Genomic DNA, 12,015 nt, shown 5'->3' with positions numbered 1-12,015 from the left:
GTAGTAGATTGGTATAAAAATTGCTTTTCCATTAAAGGATAATATAGTAGTAAGGGAGAGTGCAAATTAATCATTTGTCTGAAAAACAACTTTGAGAAGACAGTCTCTTTCCTGGATGGAGGGCCCCAGCCTTCTGCCACAGAAGCAGATCAATTTACAATTACAGTGATATCCTGAATTTTTTAAGAGGCTCCATCTATCCAGCAGCTCAGGGAGGAGATTAAAAGGAAATTCATTTAAACAGGAAGACAAGCTTTCCAATAACGCTAGAAAGAGAAGTCTGAAGAAGGGAAAATCCTTTGCAACTTTCACTTCTGACTGAAAGATGGATCGCACAATGACAGTGACCTTTTTTTTTTTTTGACCCCCTGACAAATTCAAAACATAGTTTTCAGTCCCATTACAGATTTGTATATGTTTAGCACACGCTTAAAAAAAAAAGAAGATAAAATACATGCACAGGTTTATGCAAAAGCACAATGATAGTATAGCATTTTCATAAAGCATTTTACATTTACGCTAAGTTGCTAGGCATCAGTGGAATAAACTCTCCAGCATTTTATTTTGTCTCCATTGAACAGTTTAATGGATCGTATTTAAAACTGTTAAAATAGTAACAAAGGTTGAAAATGATAACTGTAGTCAACTAATACAAACATGCACTGTCAGTTTGCGATGAACTTAAATCCACTTACTTTGCATATAGTACACGTGCTCTGAAGTCATGTCAGCTAAACCAGCTCAAGGAAACTGGGCGGCTTTTGTTTTCTCCCTTCCTGGCAAAGACCACTCTTAAGGAACTTTTGTTTAGAACAGGTATGATCTAATTACGTGGTCTGATGAAGAGCCAGCTCTTCCCTTCGGCTTTTATTCTGTGACCTCTCTCCTCTGTTTTGCCTGCAATAAGAAATAAGATGAGCATGTTCACTGTGCAGTTTCTAATATTACAATGTCAGCGATTTGATAATAACATGATAAAAAACAAGTCAGAAAGACTCTTTTCAAACAGTGAATGGCAGGATTCAGTGAATAAGGTAGTGCATCTGCGTTTGGCTTCTAATTAAATCTTCGCACACACGTTTTAGTGAGTTTTTCTGTTTTCCCCCTCCTCTTTGTGGGAGGTTCTAGAAAGTGAACTAGGAGAATCTCTGGTCAGTGATCTGAAGGGATAGCTAGTATGGGGCGCATACAGTCCAGCTGAAGTATCAGAGGGACTAATAAAATTGAACAGGTAATGAGCCCTTCCAACTCAGATGGTATTTTGCTTTTCCTTCTGTGAAAGAAACTGGTCAAGGGAATGTGTGGCTAAGACTGCGTGTCAAGGAAATCAGCTTGATTATATGCCTTTTGGGACTTGTTATATCCATTTTTTGAGAAACATGCTTTTTTTGTATTGAATTTAGTCTGGCATCAGTTTTTGTAAATGTTTTTCATGACTTGCATGTGTCTGATTTTTATTTCTAAAGATTTTTGAAGTAAGTCTTGGTGTGCGCTACTCCATGTCTTCTATACTGGTTTACTGCGTTGTGCATGCCCTGGAGAATAATCTGCAAGAGTTATGAGGTCTGAGTTGAGGCATTCTTTGTCCTATAAAATAACAGTTTTGGTATCTGGGACAGTTTCCTTATACTTTCTTTTTTTGAAGGGTTGTTGTTTTGTTTTATGAGGTTTGGGGTTTTTTTGTTGTTGTTTTGGGAGGGGGTGGGGGGAGGGAGCTTTCATCTGGTTCATCTTCCAACAGCTATGAAAACGTCTCAGGGGTCATGAACTTTCCTGTCTACCGCCATCCTCCTGTGTACTACCATAAAAATCTGAAGGGTCTGTAATACTCAGGTTAACCATTCTGGGGTTTAATTATCTTTGATTTAGCATGAACAATGTTGTGAACAACCTGCTCTGGGCAGGTAGCTTGGACTAAATGATTTCCAGAGGTCCCTTCTAATCTCCACCTTCCTGTGGTATGGACGCCATCACTAAGTTATTTTTACTTTTCCAACTGAAACTGCTTTGAAGTTTTGGTTTTCGTAACTTTTTTGATCTCTTTTGAGAATGGATGTTTGCTGTTGCAGATTTATGCTGCAATTATGATGTTTTCAGTGTTTTGAGTGGCATTTAGATGAACGTAGTTGATCATAGTTACTAGTCTTTAAACTAGGTTTCTCGCAAAACATTCTCATTCCATGCCATGCAGACATGGTGTGTACATTTTTTTCAGATCCAAATACACAGCTCACTAATTTTGTGTGGTCACTGGGAAAGTCCATCTGGTTTCTTTAACATAAACTAAAGCAAAGTCTCTACCTGTGCAGAATACCTTCACAGGAGAGTGATGAAACAGCTAGATTCCCAGAGTTGAGTCATGGTGTCTGTCTGCTTGATGATTTGAGGCAGAGAACAGCAACTCGTAGAACAGATATTGTGGTATTAAGGGGTGGTGATTCCACTGGTGTGAGGTGGACACACACTGCTGAGCACTGGACTTTTGAAGTTGAAAGAATTTTTGAATTACCTGTTTTGTTCATCAGTAATTGCCCTTCTCTAAGTCTACAGTCTTTATTTGCTATGAATAGGTGTTTGGTTCAGGTTCTACGCTCCTACACTGAACTTCTGTGAGTTCCTGAAATGTTTTAAGTTTCATTCATATTCTACCTTAACTGTTATGAAGCCTTAATGAATTGTTTCTGTATATGCATAAAAAAAAATTAGTAATTCTATGCTACAATTCAGTAAAATCTCCTTTTGTGTTAACTTTTGCTAAATGTTATTGTCCAGTTTCTTTTATGTTTAAAGTTAAATTTTCATATTCCAGAATGTATCATAATCTTCTTTATACTCCCCACCATAGGCTAAGATTTTGATATATCTCTAAGTTTTGCAGTAAACAATGTGAGGATTGCTGATTCATAAATGAAGACTGCCATACAGCTATCACTCTTCCAAAACAAGAAGATGCATATTTTTCTTGTTCTGTCATTTTGTGATGCAAGCCACGTAGGTACCATTTCTATATACAACTGACTAAGCCTAGGTATTTCTTACCACGTCAGAACTCTCCTTTACTTCTTTGTACGCTGTGCTTCATTTGTTTTTGTTAAATCAACCGACATGGTGATGTGTGATGTGCTGTCAGTGTTGGGTGCAATGCCTGCCTACAGTTACTAATATAATTACTGAAGAGCTGCACAAAATCACAAAGGTTCGATCACGCTCTAAAATTGCTTCTTCTGACAGTTTGAAGTAATGCACGTTATACTCTTGAAGTGGAAGATGCAACATTGGATTGATATCTCTGGAACCAAAAAAAAAAAAAAAAAAAGCCATAAGAAAAAATCTGGGAGGCAGTGCCTTTACCATCATTATCTGTTTTAAAGATTATTGATCAGATCTCAGATAGTATAGATTGGTATAACTCTGCTGAGTTATTTGAGCTATCTGCAATTGTGTGATACCAAGACTTGGTCGTCTGTATAACAGCTGCTGTTGGACGTTTTCCCCTTCTTTCTAACAAAGGTAGAACTTGAAATAGACTATCTGTAGGTAACCGTGCCTTTTTAAAATTAAAAGGAAGAATTCTTCGTTTTCTGAAGAGAACACTTAAATACCTTTATTTTTATGCTTATGCTGTGTCTCAGTATGTGAGAATTGGTCCTTAGGTAATAATTTGTGCAATGTTTGAGGCAGTGGAGAATCAGAGGAAAGGCAATAATGTGGGTGTAGGAAACATACAGGAAATTGCATGTGCTCCTGGGGTTATGGAGGTACAGTGTCAAATTAGTGTGCCAAGTGGTTTCCAGCGGCACCAGAGAGATGTTGGAAGCTCTGCAAGAGCTCTCCTTAACCTCTTTCTGAGCTTTTTTCAGGCAGTAGCATCTCTCCTTTACTCTTCCTAGTTCCATCCTCTTGGAAAGATGACTGCCCAAGGGCCTCCTACTTCACCTGAACAGTCTATGAACAAATCTTTCTCTTGTTTCAACGTGTTACTGTGGGACTTTTTAACCACATCATGCTTCTTTGCTACTTGATAAGAACTTGGGTCTCAAAACCCCTCTAGTTTTTAACCTCTTGGTTTCCCACTTACCCACGAAGTAGGACAAACACAACCTCTGTACCATCATGCATCCTTGTCAGGTTTTACAGTTTTACACATTCCAAGGCCAAACTCTATTTTAAAAAGAGTTTGATGCCTCAAATGGCATTGGAGAGAGGAGGGTTTCCAACACTTTGTCTGAAATTCCTCATCTAACGCCTTTGGTGGCTAACAAACATAAAAACACTGAATAAAATGTCCTTATTTTATTTTCCCTATGTATGTCCCTATGACTGCCCTTATTTTCGCAGGACTGAGTGTTCCTATCTAGTATTAGTGCCTGAGGGGGGCAGAAGTCCTTCCTAGGACCAGCAGTCCAGCAGGCTTTTCAAAATGTGCCTAAATACATGACAGGAATGATCACAAGGGAAGAGGGACAGATAAAAATTACCTAATCATCCCTCTGATTAAAGCAGTTACCTTTTAAAGGTTGTGTCAGCTTGTTTGTTGAAGCTGTTCCATCCTATAGCAGAAAATTCCCGATTTGTTTCAGTACTTGGCTTTTTTTCCAAAACCAGAGTAAAGAATTTTTGCAGTAATCGCAACTTGAGACTAGAGACAGATAAGCCTATGTCAGTAAATAGAAAACTCCCGATTTTAAAGAGATTATGAAGAAATGATCTGAAGAGGCGGATTAGATGTGAAGACCGAGGGGAAAATGCTAAATGAGAAAAGATGTTTTAACTTGAGGCCTGACGGACAGGAAGGGAATTCACATGTGATGATGAAAGAGGGCAATGAGGACCTCTTCAAGGGAAAATCTACCTACACATCCTTGAGGAGGGAGAGGTCAAAATTTTTGAATTGTCAATGTAAAAGGTGCTTATCAGGATTCACCTTTTTCATTCTCAGGTCTTTAGTTCCAGAATAAGATAAAAGGGATATTAGTAAAAGCTGCATTTCATCAGCTTTTCAAAGAAAAAACCTAGTCAAGCAAAATGTGATAAAGATGCTTTACAGTTATCTCATTGATTTAAAATATAAATGATCCTCCAGGACTGAACGTGGTTAAGTGTTGGTCACATACACCCTGTATAAATTTATATTAATTAGAGTTAGAATGTATCACTTCTATTGCATTCTGTAATGTGCATCTAAGCAACCACGCTGTTGACTGTCTGTTTCCTAGTTAAATCTGACTTTTATGTAGTCAAATGGGGCTTGTCTATCTATGACTTGAATAAGGAAATATTCATTTTCATTAGGCACGTTCATCACTCTTGCTCTTCGCCCTCATCTATAAAATGTCCTTTCAGATTTCTTTATTCAACAGATATTGTGCAAGGCAAGTATTAAGTCTTCCATGAACGCAAAAGGTTTTTAGTGCAGCCTGGCAACAAAACATTTGGCAGAGATGCAGAAAATGGTTGCTTTAAGGAAATTACTTATAAATGTTTTTTACTAATGTGTCTCCTTATTTAACAAAGTCAGAGTAAATATTTAAATGTTTGGAGAAAAATGTTGTGCTGCTGAAATTCTTTTTCTTGTGCAGCTACATTGCCAAATCTGAGATAGGAAAATAGGAAGAAGGGGGGCTGATAAGCCTCTAGTTAAGATAAAATATACTCTGGGCTAATGGTTGACTTCACTTGTAGGATAGCATTTTGAAGCTGTCAGAAGAGTGGAAAATGGTAGTTGATCATGTTGTACTGGTAGCTGAGAATGTCTGGATTGTTTTTAGCAAGTGCCCTGGAGTGCTTATGCTAACTGGATCAGCTGAATCCCTCAGTTTATAGGCATACTGGAATAAGAGAATGTCACAAAAGCTGTGGGTTGTTTTGCTCTGTAGGCTGGCTGCTCCGGTGTTGGATTAATTCTGTTTTTTAATATCTTATAGACCAGGGTTTTATTTTACAGTTCCCAACTCCACCTGATGTTTATATCCTTTATTGTGTTCATCCACTCAGTTGTTCAGATGTCACAACCATGTATCTTTTAACACAATAACTCCAGATTTAATAGAAAGCCCAATTCCCATAATATAAAGGCTAATACTCTCAAACACAAGTGTAAATAAAATTTCACACCAAACTACACGCTGCAGCTGAGAAAGTAATGTCTGGGGTTTAGGACACTACGCATATTTACTCTGTTTATTGAAGGTTCTTTGATGCATTCACATCTTTATATGTCTTTTTTTTCTTTTCGTATATTCCTTTATGATCTGTTTTCTGTCCACCGACAAGGCCTCTCCGTGTAAGAGGGCTGGGAGACCCCTTTTTGGATGTATGTGCAGTCAAAAATCTCTGTTTCTGTTTCTTAGATTGGTGAAGCTGAAAAAAAGTGGTGGGTTCCTTAGGTGGATAAAGATCTGTTTAAGTTCAGACTGATAGAAGCTGAAGATCCAATTGTTTGGTGTGGACCCTCAAAGGAGACAATGGGCTGGCAGAGCCCACAGTTGGAGATAGCAGTAGCATTAACTTGGGATTTTATTTATGGACTTCTTTTTTCTTTTTATGTCTATTTCTGTGTAGTGAGGCAGTAAAAACATATGGAGTTACTAAAATGATGGAATAATTAGGTGAGAGAAACATGTCTAGAAACCCTAAAGAATGACGTTATTTGGTAAACTTTCCTGAGTAAAGACAATTAAAATAACTTTAATGTATTGCATATTAAATCTCAGTCAAACCAAATTTAATGTAAGCAGTTTTGCTACCACTAACACAAATTAATCTCCCCTAGAAATCCCATTATTTACAACACCCATATGAATGCTGTACATTGTTAAATGTACCAGCGTCTGGGATTTCACACAAAATCTAAGACAGTTATTGTAGCAATCAGCACGTTCTCAGCATTAATTAGCACTGTGCATTTTGGTGTGGCTGACATTTCTGGAAGTTGTCAGTAGACCACAGTAGCTGTTCTTTTGAAGTAATTTTCGGTATTTTGTGAGCATTGCCAAGATTTTTTTTGGTGATTTTATGTCTGTGGAATAGAGAAGAAAAATATGGTCTATTTGCATGGATTCAGGGAAGGAGTGGCATTAGATGTAGCCCTTATTGACTGGACCAAGTTGAAGTTTCTCCTGTGATCCCTAGTGCACAGTGTTGCAGGTAACACAGCAAACTTTCAAATGTCCAAATACTGGTAAGAGTTTTCCACAGGTATTTTGAGAGGGACAGAGAGAGATAATAAGTAACTGTTTTGTGTAGACTGTTTATATTGCATAAAGTGAGTTTGAGGATATTAATTGGAAATGGTTTCTGATGTAGTGAGACATACTTAAACATTTTAAAGATTGATGACATCTGCTAATCCAATGAGAAATTTCTTAATGAGACACATTATTACCTTCTACCTCCTGTATTATGCAAAATGAAATGTTTATATTAGTGAACAACAATATAACTCTCCTTATGTGTGCTGGGGAATAGCTATTTTACCACTAGGCCATTAGAGAAATAAAGAACAGAACAGAGAGAGATTGTTTTATAATGACTTGTGTTTGTACAGTGCCTAGCACAATTGAATTCTCTTCAATTGCTGGTGTTCCTATGTACCACAGCTTTATACAAAATGACATAATTAAGACTTGTTAACGATGCTGTTTACAAAGATACGAAGATAAATTATTAACACTCTAAAAGCTCATTCAAATAATTTCAAGTGTCAAAAATAGTTCAAATATCTGATATCAAGATGCCGTACTAAAGGATAAAATTATTTTCATAAGAAAACAGTGTTTTGAAAAACCTTGGAAGCAGGATTTGACTGTATGATAGTTCCAAAATGCATAGCTGTGAGAAAATCTCTTCAGTAGTAAGAGGAATGTTACTTAGCATTTCCACATTCACAGATTTGTCAGTCATCCCTTCTTCTATTTGCATGTAGCAAAACTCTTGTTTTGAATTTCATAGAATGGTTTGGGTTGGAAGGGACCTTAAAGATTATCTAGTTCCATCCCCACTGCCATGGCGCGGGATGTCTTCCACTAGACAATCCAACTCCATCCAACCTGGCCTTGAACACTTCTAGGAATGGGGCATCCACAGCTTTTCTGGGCAACCTGTTCCAATGTCTCTCCACCCTCACAGTAAAGAATTTCTTCCTAATATCTAATCTAAATCTCCCCTCTTTCGGTTTGAAACCGTTACCCCTTGTCCTATCACTACATTCCCTGATAAAGAGTCCCTCCCCATCTTTACTGTAGGCTTCCTTTAAGTACTGGAAGGGGCCATAAGGTCTCCCCGGAGCCTTCTCTTCTCCAGACTGAACAACGCCACCCAACTCTCTTGGCCTGTCTTCCTAGGAGAGGTGCTCCAGCCCTCTGATCATCTCCATGGCCCTGCTCTGGACTTGCTCCAACAGGTTCATGTCCTTCTTATGCTGGGTGCCCCAGAGCTGGATGCAATACTGCAGGTGGGTTGTCACCAGAGCAGAGCAGGGGGGGAAAATTGTCGTCCCCCCCCCCAGCCCCATCTCCTCTCCCGTCCTTTCTAAAGAGCCTATATCCTTCCATTCCAACACTCCGGTTATAAGAGCCGTTACACCATGTTTCCATGATGCCAATAAGATCATAACCCTGAAGGTGTGTGCACATTTCTAACTCCTCTTGTTTATTCCCCATGCTACATGTGTTTGCAGAGAGGCATTTAAGTTGGGCCCCTGATGAAGCTGACTTATTGGCTGAAGTGGCTGGAAGTCCTTTGTGCTGCACTCCAGGTGCTCTCCAGCTGACCTGTGATCCTTCTCCAGGCTCTGACCATCTATTGCTGGCACTGGCATTTGATATGAATGTGCTTGATTATTCTAAAAGATCCCTTGTGTTATGTAAAGTTTTGCTTGTTTTGCAGTTTTCTGCTGACTGGTTGAATCAAGTATACATTGTGATGAATTTTTTCCTGGTTTATTCTGCTTTACTTGATTTGCTTGTGATTGTCGGTCAAAAAAATGTCTGGATTAGGGGAAGAGGTAGAGGAAAAGGGTAAAAGCCATTCCAGTAACAGTAAGACTGCTATATTTTGCAACAAGGAACAACAAACCTTATGGAAAAAAAAAACAACAAGAAAACATTATAAGCCAGTAAAGAGGCTGGATCTTGAATCTGGTCTCAGCTCTGGAAGTGGTTGGCAATGGTGACATTGAGAACCTTTTTCCTCTTCTGTAAAGTGACGTTTATGTAAGTATAGTTTTCTGTAGGTTTCTGTGCAAAAACAAAAGAGAAGAAACTTTTTGAGACTTGGGACTTTTTGATATGGTTATCATACTGTTCCCAAGAAACCAGCGCTTTAGCACGCTTGTAGCACTTGTCATATGCAAACAAAAATGGATGTAATAGGAAAAGATTATGACATTTGGGAAATCGGAAGAAAGAAATTAACTTGAGTGGAGAATACAAACATGAAAATCATGGGGTAAGCAACCAGCAGCTATTTTCTGTTGAATACAAATATGTAAAATAGACTGTGAGACTGAAAAACTCAGGGGGCTGAGAGAAGGCGGCAATTGCTGTATGAATAGATGTGGAAATTTTTAAACTAACATGAATTTTCTAATGAATCTGTCTAGAAGTTATTTTCGTTCGATGTCTCCAACGATACGCATACCTGTGCGTGCACGCTTGCATGTGTGATATATATGTGATGGTCTGAAAACATTACTGAACAACGCTCTATGGATCCAATGGCACTACCTTAAAATGCGTATAATGGTAGGTTACCTAGGTCTTCAGTGTCTGACTAAAACAGGAGCACAGCTTGAATTTGTGGTTGCATCTAATAACAGAAGCGTATTTTTTTTTTTTTTATACCACTAACTCATTTTAAGAAATTCCAGCTCCGCTGCTGCTTAGCTTGCTGTTTTTAAGAGGCGTGCTTTGAAGGCTGTCATTGAAACCACTTTGTTTTTTTTTTTTTTTTGAAACTCTAAATGAAATTCACAGTCAGCATTGCTTTTTAGAGAGCAGCATTGGAAAGACCAACTCCTTCCTGTAAGACGGGCTTGGTGCCATGCAGAAGATAGTGGAAGGAAGAGGAGGGAGAGTGATAAAGTGACTGAGTGTGCAAGGAAGATTTGTAGTCTTTAACTTGACATGGATGAATGACTTGTGGGTCTTCATGTTTCAACTTGATATATGAATGTCAACACCCTGGGCATAGTTTGGGTACCTGAACCATAAAGCTAGGGAATTCAGGTTACTTTTCTGTACTTTACTTCCATGGCTTTGTAGGGAACTGCAGGAGAAGTCTATGGGCTGTACTGCACAAAAGCAAAACCAAAACTCCGCAAAGTGCATACCATGACAGATTTGTATAGATGATTTACATATTTAATATATTAAATATATATTAATATAAATAATTCATTTCCCCCCTCTGTGTTTAATATGTTTTAAAAGCTTTATGGAATAAATCAAGATGATGAGTATATGTACTGATTATAATTGAGTCTTGGTTCTTTTGTCATAATACAGATTTAAGCCATTTTATCAGATGTACTACCAATTACATGTGGTGGAAGTAACTCTAAATTTATGATTTTGTTATATGGATATTAGACAACTTGTTTTTTGAGATAGCATAATTTTGGCTTTTTCTTATCCTAACTCTATAAGTTCATTTTATTGCTCTGGAGATGTTATGTAGTAAATGCCTTCCCTTGAAAATACTGAATTTGCTAGGTTATAGTGCTTCATAGTTTCTCCTGAACAGTGTATTGCTTAGTTTCTCTCTTAACATAAAAGTGATAGCCCTTAAGCATCAGGGTCCAAAACTAAAAGCTAAAATTGGGTAGTAAAGATTTTACCTTTCGGATGCAGAAGTAGGGTTTCCAAAATAAGTATGTTTTTTTGAAGCCTCAGCTGTAAAGGGACACTGCTGATCAGAAATGAAGTAACAATTCCGTGAACTACAAATTGCTGCCACACAAACAGAAAAAAACTTCTCTCACAATGACAAAATCTGTTGCTTACGTGATGTCTTCATCACCCTCATTTGAGAAGTAGGATATAGGTGTGTTCGTATCGATGAGAAATCTTTCATACTATTATTAGAGTAGAAGGAGATGAAACGTTGAACCTGTGTCTCAGAGTAAATTGCCTGTTGTTACTGCTCATATGTAGATGCTAGTTTGGGTGGAAGCCATTGTAAGAAAGATAACAGTAGACAACTTGCTTCTAAAGTAGCTTATGTATCTCTTACAAAGGTTGTATATACGTCTGAACTAATAACCTTGCTGTTTTAGTAAATTAAAGGCAATCTTCAGTATATGCCCATACCTTTCTAAATATATTTTCTCAACAGTGAAACACTGTTATCCAGAAAGTTTATTATTATACTATCAATGGAATCCAGTCTGTATATAATCCCCTGAGAGCGATGAGTAGCACTCCTAGAGGCAGGCATTCACTAACAAAATACGGATTTAAGGAGAACTTGAGAAGAAGAAAAGGTGCTACTTAATTAAAGATAAAATACTAAAAGGAAGAGCACAAAAATGAGTTTTCAGTCTTGTGGTGCCTGTATTAGTTGATAATGCAATTCAGTGTTGCAATTTCTTTTCAATTTAAGACAGACATTCATCACCTCTTATGTAAATGTTACCAGAGAGAGTTATTTTGGAAAGACAAAATATATTAAGAAGCCGTAAAACACAGATGCCCTGCTTTCTGTATAATGAATCAGATAATATATTGCTTTTCTGTTAACTTTTTTTTTTTCATTGAAAGTATTCAAAAAGAAGCAAGTTATCATTGGCTAAGGCTTACTAAATCTTCAGTTATTGAAGCAGTTTAAGATAGATAGGGAAAATAGTTTAATGAATAGCACATCTGAGGGAAAAAAAAAAACAACAAAAAAATTGGAATGTAGAAGATCAAAGATAGCATGGCAATTAAAAAAGATTTACTTTTGTGCTATATCACTTCACCTGTGTCTGGTGCTAACAGACAAAGAGTTCACCTAATTTGCTGCAGTTGGTTATAA

At 37.6% G+C, this 12,015-nt stretch overlaps 1 protein-coding gene across 1 annotated transcript in view; it reads left to right on the top strand.

The window, feature by feature from the left end:
* The window catches only part of THSD7A (thrombospondin type 1 domain containing 7A), a 295,731-nt gene that overhangs the window by 87,208 nt on the left and 196,508 nt on the right, over nucleotides 1-12,015 (top strand). The window lies entirely within an intron of this gene.

The sequence above is a fragment of the Chroicocephalus ridibundus genome, chromosome 2 (genome assembly GCF_963924245.1).
Source record: "Chroicocephalus ridibundus chromosome 2, bChrRid1.1, whole genome shotgun sequence".
Classification (NCBI taxonomy): domain Eukaryota; kingdom Metazoa; phylum Chordata; class Aves; order Charadriiformes; family Laridae; genus Chroicocephalus; species Chroicocephalus ridibundus.
The sequence above is the reverse complement of the archived record's forward strand: the minus strand, read 5'-3'. Positions and strand labels throughout refer to the sequence as shown.